Source organism: Stegodyphus dumicola, chromosome 3 (genome assembly GCF_044657685.1).
Source record: "Stegodyphus dumicola isolate Sdum_Otavi_A_Nest chromosome 3, ASM4465768v1".
In the NCBI taxonomy this organism is placed as follows: Eukaryota; Metazoa; Arthropoda; class Arachnida; order Araneae; family Eresidae; genus Stegodyphus; species Stegodyphus dumicola.
In genome coordinates this window covers 175,212,609-175,233,687 of record NC_140770.1, presented here as the reverse complement: position 1 = coordinate 175,233,687, position 21,079 = coordinate 175,212,609, and positions in this window count along the sequence as shown.

Below are 21,079 nucleotides of genomic sequence, written 5' to 3'. Positions count from 1 at the left end.
AATTTCTCTATAGACTGTTTGAACGGTATTCAGGAGACATCCTCCATGAGGAAAAAAAATCTCCCCTTCCCCTTCTAAATCGACTGGAAAGAGAATGAGGTGGAAGAGATCCATCCACGAGAGATCATACTCTTGAACGTCAGACAAATATGAAGTCGAATAGCTTAAACAAAAAATGCTTGAAAAGTCATCAAGTCTCGAAAATCTAGGCCTCTCTCTCTCTCTGAAGGAAATGAGAAAATGGGAATCTGCGTTTTTCTTCCTCAACGGCTGACATTCATCTGAAGTGACACTCGAAATGCTTAAATAGATAAACGAGAATCCATTCTTAAAAAAATGACGCTGTGTCGTCAATTGGAGAATCGATTCGGCTGGGAAAATATTTTGAGAGCGAGGAAAAAAATTTTTCTAACTCTATTAAAAAAAAACTTTTTGTTAATTTTTATCAAGTCTTTAGACATTTTAAATATTAACTACCTTCCCCTTTTGTCTGGGAATGTTGTCTCACCGTTTCTAAAAATAGACCATCACTCATCCTTTCTCAAAAGAATAAAATCCCAAGAATGGGTTCTGGTCTATTTTTAGAAACGGAGAGACAACATTCCCAGACAAAAGGAGGGTAGAGTTAATTTTTATCATGTCTATAAGACATGATAAAAATGAACCAAAAGTTTTTTTTTTTTTTTTTTTTTTTTTTTTTTTTTTTTTTTTTAGAGTTAGAGAATTTTTTTTCCCGGCTCTCAAAATTTTTTCCCAGCCGACTCGATTCTCGATTGACAAGACAGCGCCATTTTTTTTAAGAATAAACTCTCGCTTATCTATTTAAGCATTCCCAGTTTGGCTTTAGATGAGTGTCAGCCGTTGAAGAAGAAGCATCCTGTCACTTGGGAGAGACATATTTTGAGGAGTCAACATGTTGTGTGGACCGTTGAGATCGATTTTTCTCTTCCCGTTGTGTGGACATTGTTGAGCGTTTTGTGAAGCTTTGAAAGAATGGAGGGGTTTTGATGGAGAATATTTCTTTTTATTGAAATTTTAAAAAAAGATTTAAGATTGACATTTTATAACAGGTTTTACATGGAAAGAAGGTTTTTCTTCTAGTTTGACGACTTCTTTTTCTTGGGAGATGTTTCTATTGGAAAGATGGAAGGAAAGACGATTCCCACATTGAAGAAGGTTCATGAGAAACTCGTACGGATCTTGGTTCTCTTCTCGAGCCGATATATCATACGGAATCCGGGACATGTTTTGCAATCGCTCCAGTTTCTCCTCGTATGTTTGCTTGCTCGCCAATTTCATGCGGGGACGAAACTGGTCCAGAATATACAATCCCTGGGGTTGAGTCACTCGAGAAGAAGCGACATATTGCTGAAATCGATTAAAAGGTCCGTGCATGTAAATTGCGATCGACGGAAAGGTGGCTCCTTGGGCTTTATGAGCCGTGATCGCTTCGGCTAACATCAAAGGAAACTGTTCGCGATAAAATGCGAGTGTTTTTGTCGAACAGGTGTCAATACGAATGGAGACGCGATCGATAGGAGCTAGACTATTCGAAAATTGCAGCCAGACTCGCGTCACAACTCCGTCTTCATCCTGGTCTATTTGGTGTAGTGTTCCAATCGCTCCATTCATCCATCCTTTGGATCTGTCGAGCGTTTTAGTCAATTGATATCGCGCTCCTCTTTGTAAATGGAGGACGGATTCGAGATTCGCCATCTGAGATCGATGTAAATGTTGACTCCGTTTCATCATCCTCTTCCGCAATTTTTCGCTCTCGGAATAAATCACGTCTCGAGCCAGACACGAACAGTACGTCCCTCGGGATTGGAGACGTTTCATATTATATTTCTCTGCATCCTTGCTCGAAAAACAGAGAATAATAGCTTCGCGAGGAATTTCGTCGAAACTGCGAACGCGGGACTGGAAAAATGCCACATCGTCCGGTTCTAAAAAGTGATTTCTCGTTAAACGATCGAGTCTCTCCTCGTAATCCAGAGAAAATCGCATACATTCGACTAGTTCATAGTAGAGCGTGGATTGAGGCGTCCACCACCCTTCAGAATAAAAAATGGGCGTGTCGCGAATCGGTTGGAGCTGCTGCAAATCTCCGAATTTAATCATATGCACATTCCCAAACGGTTTATCCGGCACATGACACAATTGTCGAAGTTGCTGGTCGAGGCGCGAAAATAAATTGGATCCGATCGTGGAAACGTCATCCAAAATCACCATCCGTAAAGGAGCATACAGGGGTCTGTAATAGTCTAAAGTCTCTTGGGTCAGAGGTCGAACAAAAGTCTCGTTCATTTGAAGACGCAGGGCATGATGCAAAGTATCTCCCGTAATGTAAACCGCTCCTTGAGCACTGAGTGCGAGTTTGAGAACCGAGCACGCTTCGCTAAAAAGAGGCGTTCGAATCAGAGTTTGGTATAAAGCTTGGATCAGGAAAGATTTACCCGTTCCGGCAGATCCTTGCACAATAATATCCAGAGGAGGGGGACGTTTCGATTCAGGTAACGCGTAATAGGTGTACAAACGGACGAGAACGTAGATCAGAAAATTGTATTGCTCTTTATTACATTGTCGAATACATTTTTGATAGGCTTCTTCGGACCACATATCCTTATACTGCAAATTCGTATAGCTTTCCCACTGCTTGGGAGGAAGATATTTCTTTCGCGGTCGGGAGTTCTTTTTAAGAACAGCATAACGTTCCTTTTGAAGTATTCGTTCTCGCTCTCGATTAGCTGAATTGCTTCGCCAGCGTCGTTTCTGTTCACGCATTCTTTCCCTAAGACGTTCTCTACTGGATAGGCTCATCGTGACACCACTCAAAAAGGTGAAGTGTGTGTATAGAAAATCACTTCCTTTAATTTATATACATACACTTTTTGAGGAGGGGGGGATGTGAAATGACCTCGTCTCGAAACGAACCAATAGCACTTCGAGAAGACTTGGAACGAGATAGGTTTCTTAGAAAGAGAGAGAGGGACACAAAAAAAATGTATAAAAAATCAGAATGATTTATCCGTCGACCTCTGGGCTAAAAGTAAACAAACAAAATTTGAAAAGGTCAAGGTGAACTCACTGAATTCATCTTAGAAATCAGATAGGAAAAAAAATGAGGGTACCCATGTTTCCTCTTCAACAACATAGACTCATCTAAAACGAAACTCGGAATGCTTACACAAATAAACAAGAATCCATTCTTAAATAAAAAGTGGGGACGTCTTATCGATCGAGTCGGCTGGAAAAATTTCTGTTACTCAAAAAAAAAAAAAAACTTTTGGTTAATTTTTATCATGTCTTCTAGACATGATAAAAATTAATGAACCCCCTTTTTGTCTGTAAAAATTCACCAAAAGTTTTTTTTTTTTTTTTTTTTTTTTTTTTTTTTTTTTTAACTCTGAGAATTTTTTTCAGAGCTCTGAGAATTTTTTTCCCAGTCAACTTGGCTGGACAAGACATCTCCGGATTTTTTCTGGAATGGACTCTATGATCTATTTAAACATTTCGAGTTCCGAGTTTCGCTTCAGTTGAGTGTGAGCCGTTCTAGAAGAAGAAACCATCCTGTGACTGGATAGAGAGAACTATTCCTTTTTTCCATTCACCCGTTGTGTTGAACCGTTCAGATATTTGCTTTTATTAATATTTTTTTTTCTAACCCACGCGTCTTTAAACAATAGAATAGTTTGAAAGGGTCAACCCATTTTATAGATATCAACCTCATACCTTCATCTCAACGGGTCTCGAGTGGGAGGAAGGAAGGAGCAGGCGACGAGAACTAAGCATGTCTGTTTATCGAGTAGACGCATCGGGGAAAGAACGATACCCGACCGACCCCCAACATCCTCATTACGAATTATACGTTACGGATCCTGAAGGAAATCCTATCTTGGCTCGAGACGAAAATGGTCATGAGTATTACGCGGTAGATTTAAACGGAAACCAATACATTTTAGCTCCTCGACGGTATGCCCGAACGTCTTTTGGACGAGAATACTACCCGAAATTTCAAAATGGGGACGAGTATTCGCTTTATACGTCTGTTTTATTCCCTTATGCCAAAGACGAATCGGGGCATGAAATGTATCCTAAAAAGGCGGATGGAGTCGAATATTGTTTAACGGCCGGTGATCGAATTTGTTATGCTCGCGATGCTTGGGGAAACGAGTTTTATCCTCGAAGAGCGGATCAGCAAACGGAATACCTCTGTGAAGAAGTGGGGTATGCGAAAAGAGCGGACGGATCCGAAACGTATCCTAAATTTTATATCTACACTTCTGGTTAAGATCTCTCTCTCTCTCTCTCAAAAGAGAAGAAAATAATAAAGAGTGTGTTACTGCAATGGAGCATTCTGACGCGGAACCTGTTTCGTATTCCATTTGGTGTGTGAAATGCCGAACCAAGACCGATACGGTCGACGTCCACTATCGCATGTCGAAAAATCGACGGCCGATGGTCACGGGAAAATGTCAGGCGTGTGGAACCAAGAAACAACAGTTTATTACAAATGCTTCCGTTCCACCTGGAATTCAGTTCCTGGATGAGGGTGAAGAAAAAGGAAAATGTTCCGAGTAAGAAGAAACAAGTATATTCAAATCAAAAATTGGAAAAAGATGGATCTTACTATTATATGCTCTCCTAAAGCGGGTGGTTCACCTTTACAGTTTGGCATACAGACGGATTCGCATAATCCGGTTCCAAGACTCGTGAATTTTCCTCAACCGGCAACTCCACCCTTAGATACTTCTTCTTTGAATGAGTTTTCTAGCATTCTGAAAGAATATCTAAACGTCGTGAGAGAATTGATTCTTCCCCTGCAACGAAATGTTGAAGAAAAGAGCTCTGAATGTGGAAGCAAGGACACGGATCCAAAGCCAAATTCGGAGGTTTGAAAGGGATAGGTGAAAATCCATTATTAAAAAAAAAGAAACAATGGTGATGTCATGTCTTGTCGATCGAGTCGGCTAGAAAAAATTCTCTAGATGAGATTGAAAAAAAAAAACTTTTGGTTAATTTTTATCATGTTTTAAGACATGATAAAAATTAACTCTCTCTTCTTTTTTGTCTGGGAAGGATGTCTCACCCTTTCTAAAAATAGACATCACTCACCCTTTCTCAAGGCAATTATTCCAAGAATGAGTCATGATCTATTTTTAGAAATGGTGAGACAACCTTCCTAGACAAAAATGAGGGACAGTTAATTTTTATCATGTCTAGAAGACATGATAAAAATTAACCAAAAGTTTTTTTTTTTATCACTCAGAAAATATTTTCCAGAGCTCTGAGAATTTTTTTTCCCAGTCGACTCGATGATCCAAACAACAGGACATCCAAAATTGTTTGTAGAAGAAACTCTCGCTTCTCTATTTAAACCCCTCGCGTTTCCAACTTCAGATCCGTGTGTGCTGTGCACTCAACCTAGAATTGCGCTTTTCCTCCCTCCTGGAAAGAGCCTTTTTTTTTCCTGAGCTCTTAGCATTTTTTTCTCAGCTTCATTTCCATTCTCCAGGTTTCTGTCTCCTCCTTTCCGTTAACACTGCAAAATTTCTAAATTTCTCATCACTCGGAGCTTGGAAATCTGTCATCAAAAAAAAAAACATGACATAGCTCTGTTTTCAAGGAATCGGTTTAGATTCGTTAGGATCATGGCTGATTTTTCATGATGGCTCTCCAACCTCAATATTAGAGTTTGAAAGGAATAAGGTAAAAAATTTCGTCCTAGATATGCAACGAAACGTAAAAAGAGCGACGAGGATCTAAAAAAGCTACGACCCTTTCCAGAAGGGGAGGGAGCAATGGATATTCAGGTGAGTCCACAGCATGGACTGCACGAAAATGAAACGGCTTCCACAGATAACAGAATGTTCGAGATGTCTGTCGTCGATCAAGTCAGCTGGTAAAATTTTCTAAGAGCTGAGAAAAATGTTCGCATACCTTCACAGAAATTCTTTCCAAGAAGGAGAAGTGTGTATCCAGGTCGAATTCACAGCACAGACTGAACTGAAGTTGGAAACACGAGTGGTTTAAATAGAGAAGGGAGAGTTCCTTCTAGAAACAATTTGGATCTGTCTTGTTTGGATCATCGAGTCGGCTGGGAAAAAATTCTCAGAGCTTTGGAAAAAATTTCTGAGTGATTAAAAAAAAAAAAAAAACGTTTGGTTAATTTTTATCATGTCTTCTAGACATGATAAAAATTAACTCTCTCTTCTTTTTGTCTGGGAAGGATGTCTCACCGTTTTGAAAAACAAACCGTGACTCATTCTTGGAATAATTGCCATGAGAAGGATGAGTTTTGGTTTCGTTTTCGAAACGGTGAGACATCCTTCCTTGACAAAAAGAGGGGACAGTTAATTTTTATCATGTCTATAAGACATGATAAAAATTAACAAAAATTCTTTTTTTTTTTTTTTTTTATTGTTCAGAAATTTTTTCTCCCCCTCCAACCAACTCAATGGACTAGACGATGAGTTTTTAAGAATGGACGTTTTGTTATTTATGCAGATATTCCGAGTTTCGCGTCAGGTAAATGCGCGCTCATCTTAGATTGAGTTCCCTTCAGACAGGTCTAGAGATTGGATAACCCATCAAGAATTCTTCAACAGGTTTTTGGAAAAAAGAAATCCTCAAGAAGTGAGTATTGATTTTGATATTTTCTTTTCAACCTTGGGTCAGTTTCTAGTACATTCCTATACTAATTCCATTGTATTTAAAAAAATAATGTCAGCACGGACTGATCTGACCCGAAACGCTTGCCCATCCAGTTGGCTGCTGGAGGGAGGGAAAAAAAAAGAAATTTGTTTTGAAGGATATGTCAATTCTTTTCTAAAAATAGATTTCTAAGAAAAGAATGAACCTTTGTTGGAAATCTATTTTTAGAAACATGTCTAGACAACATGTTGACAAGAAAAAAATTCTTTTTTTTTTCCTGAGAGTGAAATGATTTTTTTCTTTCCACCCACTTTTCTTATTCTTTGGGAGGAAGGAAGAACTTCCCTTCCCCCCCGCCTTTTTTCCTCTAGTGTTTATATAGATCCGAGTTTTTCTGCTTACAGGGTTCATTCTCGTTCTTCCTTCTCAACCGAGCAAAACTAAAATGTCGACCGATGCCGTTGCAGTTCTACCTACCGTGGTGGAAATCACGCCCGTCTGTCATCTCGAACGAGCTCATCAATGAGAACCTCTCTCCCGTTTCGAAGAATGGTTTCGGGACCCGGAGCGTATGGAACAAATCGTCCAAGAAACCATGTGCTATTTATCCTGTTACGATGGAAAAATCCTGCATTATTTTTCGTCCATCGAAGCTTTCAAGCACTTTGCTTTCCAATCGATGATGGAGGCAGGAACCTTTCGCTTACACGCTTATCTGCGATGGGAAAATGTGATCGCCGTCGATGCTGGAACCTTTTTAAAACTGTTTTACGTTTCACCCGAGTGGGTTCATATTCTTCAAACCGGAGAAGCTTCTATCCGTCTTTATGGATGGGAAATGGAATCAGAAGCCGACGGGTATCGTATGATTCCCTATCGACTGCGAGCTCGCTCCGTATACATTATTCACGGACCTCTTTACTACCAACTCCAATTTCATGACAAGACGGTGTTTGCCGTAGACGCCCTCTCCAGGAAGAAAATGGAGTCTTTACGAGCGTTGCATCCTGAACAGCATTTCCAATTCCCTGCTCGCGAGGAAGAGAGGAGAAGGAAAAGATCCAGAAGGAGGAGACACCTAAAGAGGTACTAAAAAGAAGTCGGAAGGTAGAAGCATATTTTTTTTTCATTAACGGAAAAAAAAACTGTGGATCATTCTTTGTATATTTCTTGGAAAAAAAAGAAAAGACTAATAGTCATAATAGAGGGAGTTAGGAGGGACCCTATCTATATATATAGCTCTCTATATAAATCGGAAGCGTCAACAGTCGACTCACTCATCCAAACAAGACATCTAAAATTGTTTCTAGAAGGAGCTCTCATTTTTTTCTATTTAAGGAACTCGAGTTTCGGCTTCCCATCAGTCTGTACTGTGCATTCAACCTGGATACCCATTCTTTGGAGATAGGGGGGAAACTTTCGCAGTTTTTTTTTCTGAAACCCTCTATGGATCAGAGAATCTCACACGTATCCTCCTCCGTGGATCGAAATGGACTGACCGCCATATCTGTTTTAGATAATAGTTTTGAATTTTCCACCTCCTCCACAAGATTGGACTATCTCAATATTTTTTTTAAAGAAAAACAAAATTATTTTTTATGATTATTCTACAATTTTTTGGTTTTCTTTCCCCCCACCCACTCTTTAAGAAGATTAAAAACATAAAGCACATTGAAACAGTTCCGATAAATTTTGAAACTGAAAGTCCATCACCTTGTTCTCCACGGAACTAAAATAAGTTTCCCCGGTCTGAGAATCTTCTTGGATTTGAAGAGGTTCTCTCATCACACTCTGAAACCAGGGTGAAAAGAGGAAAGCGTCTGGACCCAAATCGTTGAGCAGTTTTTCCAGGGAATCGAAGGTGATAAAAGGAGTATAGCGGAGAATCCGGCTGGGGCGGTCCGACGTATCAATCCAGAGATCCGTCGTTAAGGATCGGTAAGGGCGAAAAGGGGCTTGAGAGATCCATTGCTGAATAGTCCGTTGACTTTTCGGACTCATCCAAGTCCCTTGCTGGGAAAGGCAAGTCACGAGTTCCGATCCTCGAAAATAGAGCGTGCCCGACCCCAAGTAAAACGTGAGGGGAATTGTCTTGGCGAAACGGAAACGAATCGCGAGGGAAAAAGACTCTCGCCGTAACCACTCCATGGCTTTTGGTTTTTTCTCTCTCTCTCTTTCTCCTGAGGATGAGATGGAAAAAAAAAGAAAAGACAACTTTTCTCTCGGTTTCTTTTATATATAGGAAGAGAGAGGGGAAGGAGTGTTCTCGAAAAGACTCATGGGAAATTTCTTCTTCTTCTTTTTGGGGTAGGTGGGAGGAACTCGTTTTTTTTGGTGGAGAGAATGCGTCGGATGACATCCCGAGACATTTAAAAAAAGAATAGATAGGATGGATTCTTCAAATGAGAAATGCGGGGTGGCTAAGGGATCTTATTTTAAAGAATATTATTACCATTCTTCGAGGGTGAGACGTCTTACCATTAAGTCAGGTAATCCGAGATGATGAGCATTCCTTTTGACATGCCTCATATGTTTCCTAATAGTTATGTAACATAAATTTTCCAGGCTAAGAATACGTGGTTCAACAGCATAATTGAGTAACCGCATATTTTCCTCTTCCAATTTTCCATTTTTTCGCCAGCATTCTAAAACGGTTTTGGGATCGCAACACCGGACATTCGCACCAGCAAGCAACAACATATCCACGATGAGTTTGCATCGTAATTGACAGGCATAGTGTAAAGGGGTAAAACCAAAAATATCATGTTTGTTCATGTCGCATCCAAGAAGAATCAGTTGCCGAACGATATCATCCATTGAGAACAAAATAGCGAAATGTAAAGCATTTCTTTTCGTTAATCTGTGTTCATAAAAAACGGGTGGTTCCGCGTTTATTATTAATTTTGTGAATATCCATTGATGAAAAATGTTAGAAAAACCCATATTGAATTCAACTCTATTAAATTTACGCGTAGCTTCTTTGATAGATAGGTAGGAGATATCCTTAAATTTTTCACTGGACGGGGTTCTTGAGAAGAGAGAGTAGAACCATGTTGGAGAGCACACACTCATTCTAAAAGGAAACACGGATTGAACTAAAGCGAAACTCGGAATGCTTAAATAGATGAGCGATAGTCCGTTCTTAAAAAATTGGATAGTTTTGTCCATCGAGTTGGCTGGGAAAAATTTCTGAGAGCCAAGAAAAAATGTATAAACCTTAAAAAAAAAAAAAAAAAAAAAAAAAAAAAAAAACTTTTGGTTAATTTTTATCATGTCTTAAGACATGATAAAAATTAACTCTCTCTTCTTTTTGTCTGAGAATGATGTCTCATCCTTTCGAATATGTTTCTAAAAATAAATTTCCAAGAAAGAAATGAGTCATGTTCTATTTTTAGAAGCATATCGAGACAACAGGTTATCAACATCATTTGAAAAAGAGGGTATAGTTAATTTTTCTCATGTCTAAAGACATGATAAAAATTAACAAAAAGTTTTTTTTTTTTTTTTTTTTTAAAGGTTGAAAATTTTTCTGAGAGAAATATTTTTCCCAACGACTTATCTTTTTTACTCCTACCTACTTTCATTCCCCCCTCTCACTCTTTCTCTATATAAACGATTGCAGAAGGAATCGCGGCTCATTTTCTTGAGCAGATAGGTCGAGAACAGATGGCTACGGGAGACTTAATCATGACGTGTGAAGACGATGATGAACCCTGTTTGGACTTGCAACCTTCTTCGCCTTTATATGAATGTGTTTCTTCGGAGAATGAGTATATCACTGATATATCGCCAACTCCTTCTCCTCCACCTGTCCGCCGTAGGATCAAAAAGAAGAAACCTAATCCAATTCGTGATACTCCTTCTCTGAATTTCAATCCGCCGTTATCGCCCATTTCGTCTTCTTCCTCTCATTATTCAGAAATAATGGACCAATCCTCTCCACCACACATGCGTTCTACAACCGAAGATCTTCCCTCATCATCTCATTCTACTTCTTCTACTAAAAAAAAGAAATATCGAACTGAAATTCATCCGAGTGTCATAGGTGTGCTGGCCATCACGTCTGATGGATACACTCTGACAAACAGTGTCCGGTTTGCCTCTAGAGACATGAAAACGTATCGACCGCATACCAAATGGATTCAGCAATTGAATGAGGATCCGCGAAAACTTCATATTCAAAGACTGTATGTCGCGAATGAACATTGTCGAAAAAAAATTTATCAATTGCTCCGTGTTGAATCTGTATGGACAGTAAGTTATAAACCTTCTCGTCGTCCACAGAAATGTGAGTATTGTGGAACGAAATATTGTCATCGATTTATGGCTATGATCGCCCTGCAACAAATAGTGAAATATGGTGTCAATAAATATATTCATTGAAGAACCAAATGAAGTGTCTTTTTTTATAGATGATGATTAGTATTTTGTCCAACCTCCTCTGTGTTCTATGACAGATGCAATTCGTCGAGGCATGGACGCGATTAATGTTTCAAAATAAGTTTTTTCCAAACTATAAAAAGCATCGCGGACCAAGTCCCATAATTCCAATCGGTTTCGAGCTACCCGATTCGCTAATCGACGTTCTAATTCCGCCCAAACATTTTCGACGGGATTCAAATCAGCTCCTTTAGGAGGCCAGTCTTCAACCATAGGAATTTCATGTTCTCGAATCCATTGTGTGACGCGTAAACTCGTATGGATCGGAGAGAGATCGTGCATGAACAAGAGACGGTGTTCGGTGATCAAAGGGTTTAAAGAAACATCGGGAGGTTGACTATGATCGAGAAGTACCGGCTCTAAAATATTAGAGAGGTAATAGTCGGCATTTAAATGCTGGATCCCGATTCGACGGATTTGGTTGGGAAATTTTCCGCTCATGCACATCCAGACACTGAGATTAAAACGACCGGAACGTTGACGGCCTTCTAACGCAGAAGAAAAATAACGTTCGTCTTGATAACGCAGGACCTGTCGAGGCCGCCATACGCGAATAGGACCGTACCCGATCGAACTGAATACTTTCTCGTCGGAAAATATAATCCGGGACCAATCGTCGACCGTCCTTTCCGCACACTGAGAAGCAAAGTCGTAGCGTCGTTGACGATGTATCTCCCGCAAATAATCTTTTCGGACGGGGATGCGCGACACTAATCCTTATTCTTTTAATCTTCGACGAACCGTTTGAGCGGTGCAAGGCACTTGTAATCGACGACCAATATCCGTCGCGGGTAAAAAGGGATCACCCGTCGACATTTCAAAAATACGTTGATCCATTTCTTGGGTCGTGGCTCGAGGTCGGCCGGATTTGTGTTTGGTTTGATAGTTCTCCTCATTTTCCGAGGAGCGGGAGATCCAATATTGAACTGTGGAAGGAGCGACATTCAAGTGTCGAGCAATTTGACGAACCGTTTGCCCTCGTTCATAATACGAACGACGAATTTCCCGTCTTATTTCAATAGGTGTATACGGCATGATAAGAATAAGAATAATACAAGTAGGATCTTGGTTACCATGTTCCTTGATTTCATTTCAACGTGTCACGGTCCCGATAAAATCGTAGCAGGTGTCAATGGTCAATTGCAGTGCACGGAATGTGATCAAATTCAAGATGCGTATGCTTTTATTTTACAAGCGTCCTTTCCTGATGACAGTGATCCGTTCTTATCAGCTCGTCTAGCTCGAGAATATGCGAATTGGACGGGAGATTTGAACGTACCCTGCACATTTCCTCTCATAGGGATTCCTGGTATTTTACCGATCCGTAATGTTTCCGTCACGTTACGTATTTTATTAAACGGGATTCGATTATTACAATGCGTGAATGCCCCTTTTCGATCCCAGGCCGAACCTTTTGAATCGTATGAATCGCTCGAACGGTTCATGATCGAATACATGGACGAATACGCCCAGCATATTGAAAAAATCGCCAACGAAGAGAATCACTCCCAAGTCGATAAAGCGGCTCTGCACGCTCTTTTCACTAACATGAAATCGCTCATGGAAAATGTCCATCAAGACGAGGACCAACCTTTCAATTTCTTAAGTTATTATCACAAAGTCCTAGCTCCCTACGTAAAAATATGTGACGGCGACGATGTTTCGTTCCTTCTACCTCCTACTTCCAAGGATGTTGAAAAGGATCCCGCTTATCAATTATGTTTGAAAATGAAAGCCTCGAATCAAATTCGGGCTCGTTATTCTCCTTACACGACCCTATTTGATCTTGTGCACGTCATGATTTATTGCAATTTATGCCGGAATGAACTCAACGTGGTGGCGAATTTCGTGTTTGAGTTTGGAGTTCGCATTTGTCGTCGCCCCTTCTTCTTCAAAGAATCGTTCTTGACCCAGCAATTGCGAAAACTGGTCACTTCTCAAATTACGTACCATCGGAATACAGAATTCTACTACCTCCTTCGAGAGATTCAACAAGGCGGCACGTGCGATGCCTTATCACTAGAATTTATTGAAAAAATGAGTCGAATCGAAACCTTTTTAGCGAAAGTGTTCCTAGGAAAAGCGGATGATCGAATAAAGCAGTTTGCGTTCAAACAAAATTTCCCCTACGTCCTGTTTGTTCCGAAAGAAGACGAAGAGACGACGAAAAAAGCCACCCAAATTGATGAGTACCTCGGATATCTTTTCGGGACCGGGTTTATTATTTCCAAGCTCAAAGGTAAAGGATTAGTGAAAGGTTCGATCGCGACGGGTAAGAAATTTTACCGTCTTGTACAGAAAGTGGCCTTGAAAATACGCGAATTTGAAAAATCCGACGAAGAAATTTTCTGGACGATGGAAATGGTGAAACTGTTCTTATGTTCCGACGGGTATATGGAAAAAGAATTGAGAATGTTACTCAATGTAGCGACGAAGGAATCTCAAGTTCCCTCTCGTCAAGAAATATGTCAAGGAGGAGGAAGAAGAAGAAACGAAGATGGCGAAGAGATGGATATGTCATAATCAAGTAAATCATTGGAAAAAATGGCAGATGCAGAGGAAGAAATCTGTGGAATTTGCTTGAAGGCCTTCAAAGAAACGAAACGCCATAAAGTCTACAATCTCGATTGTGAGCATTCCTTTCATATTAAATGTATAAAGAAATGGATTCGAGAGTATGGTAAAAAGAAATGCCCGACCTGTCGGACTCGTATCAGCCAGGATGATATGCTGTATTTTACCAGCGGAACATTGCAAATGGAACATTTAAGAATAGATTCGGATGAAGAGGAGGAGGAGTAAGAACCAGAGGTGGAAGAACCGCCAAGGCAACGACGAAGACGAAGACCCGAAGAAGAATTAGTCGATCTGGGAGGCCATGGTCTCATTTTTTCAGGGCCTAGTACCAGTCAAATGAGACCCAGAAGACAGAGAAGAGAAGATTTAGTGGGAGATTATGCTTATATGGATACACCTAGACAAAGTTCACCTACCTCAGATGATGAAGAACGGGAAGTCAATCCTTATTTTGGTCGACCGAATGCATTTTGGAGAGAAATGAGACGACAAAGACGAAGTAGAAGGAATTAGATGATTCTTAAAATAAAAATAAAAACAGTAAACAAAAATGGAAAAGTAAGACTGATGACTGGTATATAATATTTCGTTATCAACAGATCCATCTCCTATACATCGCTATATCAACAGATCTATTTCCAAATGGAAAAGTAAAACCGACCGACTGTTGAAAAATATTTCTCAAAAAATCTGATAGTAAAAAAAAAAAAAAAAAAAAAAAAAAAAAAAAAAAAAAAAAAAAACTTTTTGTTAATTTTTATCATGTCTTTTAGACATGATAAAAATTAACTGTACCTTCTTTTTTATTTTGAATGATGTCACCTTTTCTAAAAATAGATTTCTAAGAATGAATCATGCTTTTCTTGGAAATTTATACTTAGAAACATGTCTAGACAACATGTTGACATCATTCCAAACAAAAAGGAGGGTAGAGTTAATTTTTATCATGTCTAAGACATGATAAAAATTAACAAAAAGTGTTTTTTTTTTTTTTTAAATACCACATTAGATTTTTTTTGAGAAATATTTTCCACCAGTCGGTCGGTTTTACTTTCTTTTTTTGGAGATGTTGATAACGATATATAAGTCGATGTATAAGTTTCACTCACTGGGTTCTGATTCATTCGTTTTCGCCTTTGCTTTCACGAGATATCGAGACCGCTTCAGCATTTCGAAGGAAGCCCCTTTTATGTTATACTGTTTCTTCAATCGTCGCTTTAGATTAAATAAATACTGGTAATGATTTTTTCCAAATAGTTTGGATGGAGGAGCATTGAAAAGAAACTGGAATAACTTTATCTGATTTGGATCCTTATAGACTTCTAAAGATTTAGACGCAAACGCTTTTCGTTTCTCTGGATCATCGTTTAGGTAGCCCAAGATGTGAATCATCCTCAATTCCGTTTCTAATAGTAATAAGACTATCAGCGACAGTTCATCTGTTTCATAATTGGAGAGACAGTGATTACGGATTTGATTCATCTGCTCTGCTGTAAAAAGTTGGTGTTTTCGACGACGAGGTTTCTTGACCACCACCTCATCTGCAGAAGGTAAGAACCATATTCGTCGAATAGCATTTAAAGCATTTGAAATATATTTCGCGGAACGTTGTTTTTGATCGATAAGATATTGGTGATATTCTTGAAGTGTTTCGGTATGATTTAGATCTTTATGCATTTGTAAACACCAAGTTTCATATTGATTTTCATAAATAGAGTAGACTAATTTACTAGTTTTTGAGGGAGACATGATGCTTCTTTTATTTTTGGTATAATGAAGAACTCTTACTTCTTTATAATTTTTTAATAGGTTTTTGAATCAAAAAAAATATTTATAATAATAAGAAGAAACAGTAGAAACAAAATGGCCGAATGTTGTCCAATTTGCTTAGACGAACTCATTGCCGAAGATGTAGAAACCATTTCTACTTTAACGTGTCAACATCAGTTCCACACGAAATGTATTGATATTTGGAGAGAAAAAGCATTGACGTGTCCTGTCTGCCGAGAACCGTTTGAAGATGTCCTGCAGAAATTAACTTCTATGTTTCTCCCTTTGCGACGTTCTTTTTTATATGATGTAATTTACGATTATGAAAACCGCATCAGGTTTTCCGACGATGAGGCTGATTTAGATGATTTACTCATGTATGAATTATTGGGACTTTGGGAAACTTCTGATGAGGAAGAGGAGGAGGAAACAGAATCAATTGAACCTGAGGAAGAAAACCAGAGTGAGGAAACTAATTGAGACTGGAAAAAGGAATCGAGACCATAGATGGGTTTGAGTAAATTAGCCGATGGCGGATGTAGGGATCGGACTTGAACCGATGGAATGGATTGGGACTGATATTCATCCCATTTCTTTAATCCCATCCGAAGATTTAAAGCCAATGACTTTTTCATATATTCGGAAAGAAGGAATCGCCAGGTTTTGGGACGATACTTTCCAACAATCTCGAGAGCGTTTAACATGCTGAGATAGCATTCTTGAGCTGTCCGACACAGTTTCAAATGAAAGACAACATCCATTTCATTCTCGACTTGCTTCCACCATCTCCCAGTTTGATATTTCCTTGGGTACAGCACTTCATTGTGTGGATATATTTCAGCCTCATCTTCGATCCACGGTTTCATGGTACTGGAAGGAAGGTCGTAGGGATCGCCTAAATGATAATTCAGTAACTGACAATTAGATAAATTGAGATGAAGATGGCTCGTGAAAACAATGAGACGATCGGCATAGGCTGGTTTGACCACCGAGTCTCCAAAATTCGGTTCGATCCAGATGAGAAGATCGCAATGCGTGCTGTCGCATTCGTAAGACGGATCTAACCCGCTGACGAACCAATCGTTGGAATCGTCGAGAAGAATATGGACCGTTTTATGATGTCGAACAAAAAGGGTTTCCAAATGATAGGATAAGAGGGAAGGATGCCTTCCTAAATTACCTAATACAACGGTCACGGGTGCGTCTTGACATTTCTTGAAAAGATCTTGAATGGAACCCATGCTGGTTGTTCCGCATACTTGATTCCCGAGACGAGTCAGAAAAGATCCCATGCTTCTTTATTTTTTTAACGCAGCTCGCATATATTCTTGATCTTTCTGGAATTCCGATTCAGGATAAGGTGGCTTTTGAAGACTGGCATTCACTTCATTATGAAATTGAAACCAGACGTGGGCAAAGTGTTCGCCTAAAAACCGTTCTTTATACGTTTTGAGTTTGGATAAGTAATGATACACACAAATCCCGCATCGGAGAGTTCGATATAAAGATTCTGTCACAAAGTCTCTCCAAAGAGTTTTCGCGAGACGAATATCCTCGTCCTGCTCGTCCTGAACTGAAAACGCTTCGGCCATCCAATGTAAAAGCCGCCAGTAATAAGGACCAAAGACCAACGTGTTGTGGTAATTGATGTGATGAAAATAATCTTCGGCTGAAAAAGGTTGTGGGGATACGGAAATGCCGATCCGGGTCATCAAGTCTCGAATCGCCTGACTTTTCCCCTGGAGTAATTCAATCACCGCTTCGTCTAAAAAGAAAAAGTATTCGCTCTTTCATCGAATACGGTACAGGAGCGTTAAGACGCAGTACGTAGTCAATTTAAAGAGTTGAATCCAACTGTATTCGCCTACCCAAGCTCCAGGTCGTAGAAACGTCCGTCCCCATTTATCTTGGTTCATTAAATTGGCCATGAATAATAAATAGGTGACGACGACTTCATCTAATCGTTGTTGGGGCTCTTCTTCTCGGAAAGCGGTCGTAAAGTGGGTGACGTCGATACCCGGAGGAGGAGGTGGAGAAGAAGGGGTTTTGAAGTGTAAAAGTTCATGAATTTTATGAGCCACGAACGGTGAAACACGAGCCTGGCTTTCTTGGAGTTCGTTCGAAACGATCGGTTCATCTTCTAAATAAGTTCGTTTTAAACGTTTAAAGGTTTGAGCATCCATTCTCTTTACTTAAACCACCATTGACGAAAACGGCAATACCAATCTCCCACGTCTTTATTTTGCACCAAACTGCCGAGCAATTCGCCGAAAGTTGTAAAAATCGTCAGCTTGCGAATGTATCCAAAAGCCAGAAAGAGAAAAATGAGTCCGTTGATGAGGAGGAAAAGGAGAAAGAACCAGCTTTGTGTTAAAATGAGACAAAACAGGATCACGAAGGACGTATACGCTCCAGCGACTAAAAGCGTTCCTAATGTTAAGGAATCCATTTGTTTTGTTTTCTTCTTCTTCTCTATTCTTGACCTAATGTCTCGTAATAAAGGGTCCGATACGTAATATTCTGGTAAGCATTATAAACGGGATGGTGGATAAAGAGAAATAATAAAATCCATAAGAGGATCGATACCATATTTTTTTTTCTTTGTTCTGAGTCAGAAGAGAAGAGATAATAATAAAGTAACTCATATTAATTAAAAAAAATGGTTCGAAGGGATAATCCAAATCTGATAAAGCGGAACGAAAATTGCTTCGAATGGAAGCAGCTCCTCCTAATCATGTAGGAGACCCAGTCGTTGACAACCCCCTTAACAATCACCCTCCAAGCAATCCATCTAACCATCCTCCTCCAATCCATGACAATCCTCCTAATAATGATAATGTAGGCAATATTCCCATGGACGTGGATGAGGAAATAATTCGTCGGCATAGGCGAGATCTCCTGAATTACGAAGAATACTACCCCGATCGAATGAAATCAGATAAGCGCTATGCCAAATTGGCTGACGGAAATGAGATTTATGCTAAGAATCGACAAGGAGATGAATTTTATATGCTGGATCCCGATGGAAATATTGTGTTTGCAAAACAAATCTCTCCCATCACCGGTAAAATAACCCCTGTCTATGCCGTCGATCATCTGAACCGTTCTATTTTACCCGTCGACGCTCAAAACCGTCCCGTGTATGGATTTGATAGTGATGGGGAACCCATGTTTCCCATGGAAAACGGAAAAATGGTGTATCTGTTCTACGGAGGAAAAGAATGGTATCCGGAAAATCCTCAGACCAAAGAACAAATCTATGCTTTAGACGAGCACCATCGACCCTATTTTGCCAAAGACGAGCATCAAAAGCCTTACTATGCTCGAAAACTCGATGTCAATCAATTCCCTATCGAATATGCCCCTCTCGATTCCAACGGTCAACGGATCTATATTCCCTTAGAGAACAATAAATTCCAATACCCGTTTAATCTCGTCACAAAACGACCGCTGTTTGAACTCTCTCCGGATCAGGACGAAATGTATTTCCGAAACAATACGCTAGGTGAATATTATCCCGTCAACGAATTCAACGATGAAGTTTACGCTCGAGATCGTTTGCACAATGAAATGCCGGCTAGGAACATCGATGGAACCCCTTATTACGCTAAGAGAGCGAGTGGGGACGAATACTATCCCAAGCAACTCAACGGTCTCGAAACGTATATTCGAATTGGAAATAGGGACGAACCGGCCTTAGATGCTTTAGGAGGAGGCATTTATGCGAAAGATGAAAACTTGGACGAATATTATCCGAGAATTTACCACAACGACAATGACGAATAAAGCAAAACGATTACCAAAGGATCTTCGATGGCAAAAGATGAGTATTATGCAGTCGACAATCTTGGAAATCAACGATATAGAAAGGATCGAAGGGAATTTGAAACATATATTACCACTGACGATCCCAGTCTACTGTATGCCCTAGACAAATATAAAGTTCCCCGTTATGCTAAAAAACCCGTGTATATCGGTGGAGAAAAAAAATTTGAGGAGTATTATGGAAAAATCAATAACTTGCCCGTCTTTCTAAAGTACCAGGGTCGAGAAATTTATGCCAAAGAGCATTCCGGGGCCGAGATGTATCCCAAAGATTTGTTTGGGAACGACATGATTGCTCGAGATGCCGACGGGCGGTATTATTATGCTAAAGATGAGACAGGAAATGAAAAATATCCCTTGTTGGCCGACGATACGGAACACAAGCCCGAATACATGTCTTACGCCCTCGATAAAAACGGTATTCCGTTCTATCCTATCAATTCTCAGGGTAAACCCATCTATCCTAAAAATGCTACAGGCGATGAATTTTATCAAATCCTTCACCCTTTCACTCAGCAAGTCATCTTTGGAAGAGATACCGATCAGAACCAAGTGTATGCGCGGAAAGCGGATGGAGGCGAAATTTACCCGGATAGCGGTCAATTCGCCATGACGAGGCTGAAAGAATTCTTTTATGCTCATGATAAGAACGGGGTCATTATTTACCCGGTCGATCAACACGGCAACGAACGATATTTAGTGACGGACAAAGGATCGTACGATCAATTGATGAAAGATCCGGCCGTGAAACGATACGCCAAAGATTCAGACAATAATGAAATCTATCCGGAAATTATTCATGCCGATAAGCGCATTACCCAAAAACCTTTAGGAAACCGGTACGCTCAAAATAAATTGGGTGAATATTACTACCCGGTCGATCGATATAATAACGAGTACATTGTCCAGTTCAAGAAAGTGAGTGAGGAACAAATCTTTGCGAGTGGATACCCCATCACGTGTGATCAAATCATCATTGTTCCCAATTTAAATGACAAGCCCTGGACGCCTGCGTTTATACGAGACCCTAGAATTGAACCCGAAAATTTGATAGGCTACTTGTACCGATCGCATTCGAAACCGATGGATTATTTGACCAATTTGAGATCTAAACGCGCTTCTCGACACGGGTTCCAACCCTATAAAGTTATATATAATAACTCGGAGGGTAAAGTGGTCGAGAAAGTGGAAAGCGGTCTTCCAGGACAAGAAGATCCAGTGGAAGAGGAAGAGAAAAAGAAGAAAAGAAAGAAGAAAATATATGCCAACCCGATACAGTCTGACGAAAATAATCATCAATCCACCACCAACTGGACAAAAATCATTCTTTCTATGATAGGTATCTTGGTCATACTTGCGTTCCTAATCTGCATTAATATACTGTTTAAAAACTAAAGTCGTGAGAGAAAGAAAAATATCTGAAACAATCCATTCTTAAAAAGATTGGGATGTCTTTTCAATCCAGTCGGTTGGAAAAAAATTTTCAGAACTGAAAAAAAAAAAAAAAAAAAAAAACTTTTTGTTAATTTTTATCATGTCTTCTAGACATGATAAAAATTAACTATCTACTCTTTTTGTCTAGGAATGATGTCTCACCCTTTCGAAAATTAGACCATGACTCACCCTTTCTAAAAATAAAATTCCAAGAAATAAATGAGTCATGGTGTATTTTTAGAAACATGGTGGAACATCATTGAAAACAAAAGGGGTTAGTTAATTTTTATCATGTCTAGAAGACATGATAAAAATTAACAAAAAGTTTTTTTTTTTTTTTTTCATTACAGAATTTTTTCTTAGCTCTGAGAAATTTTCT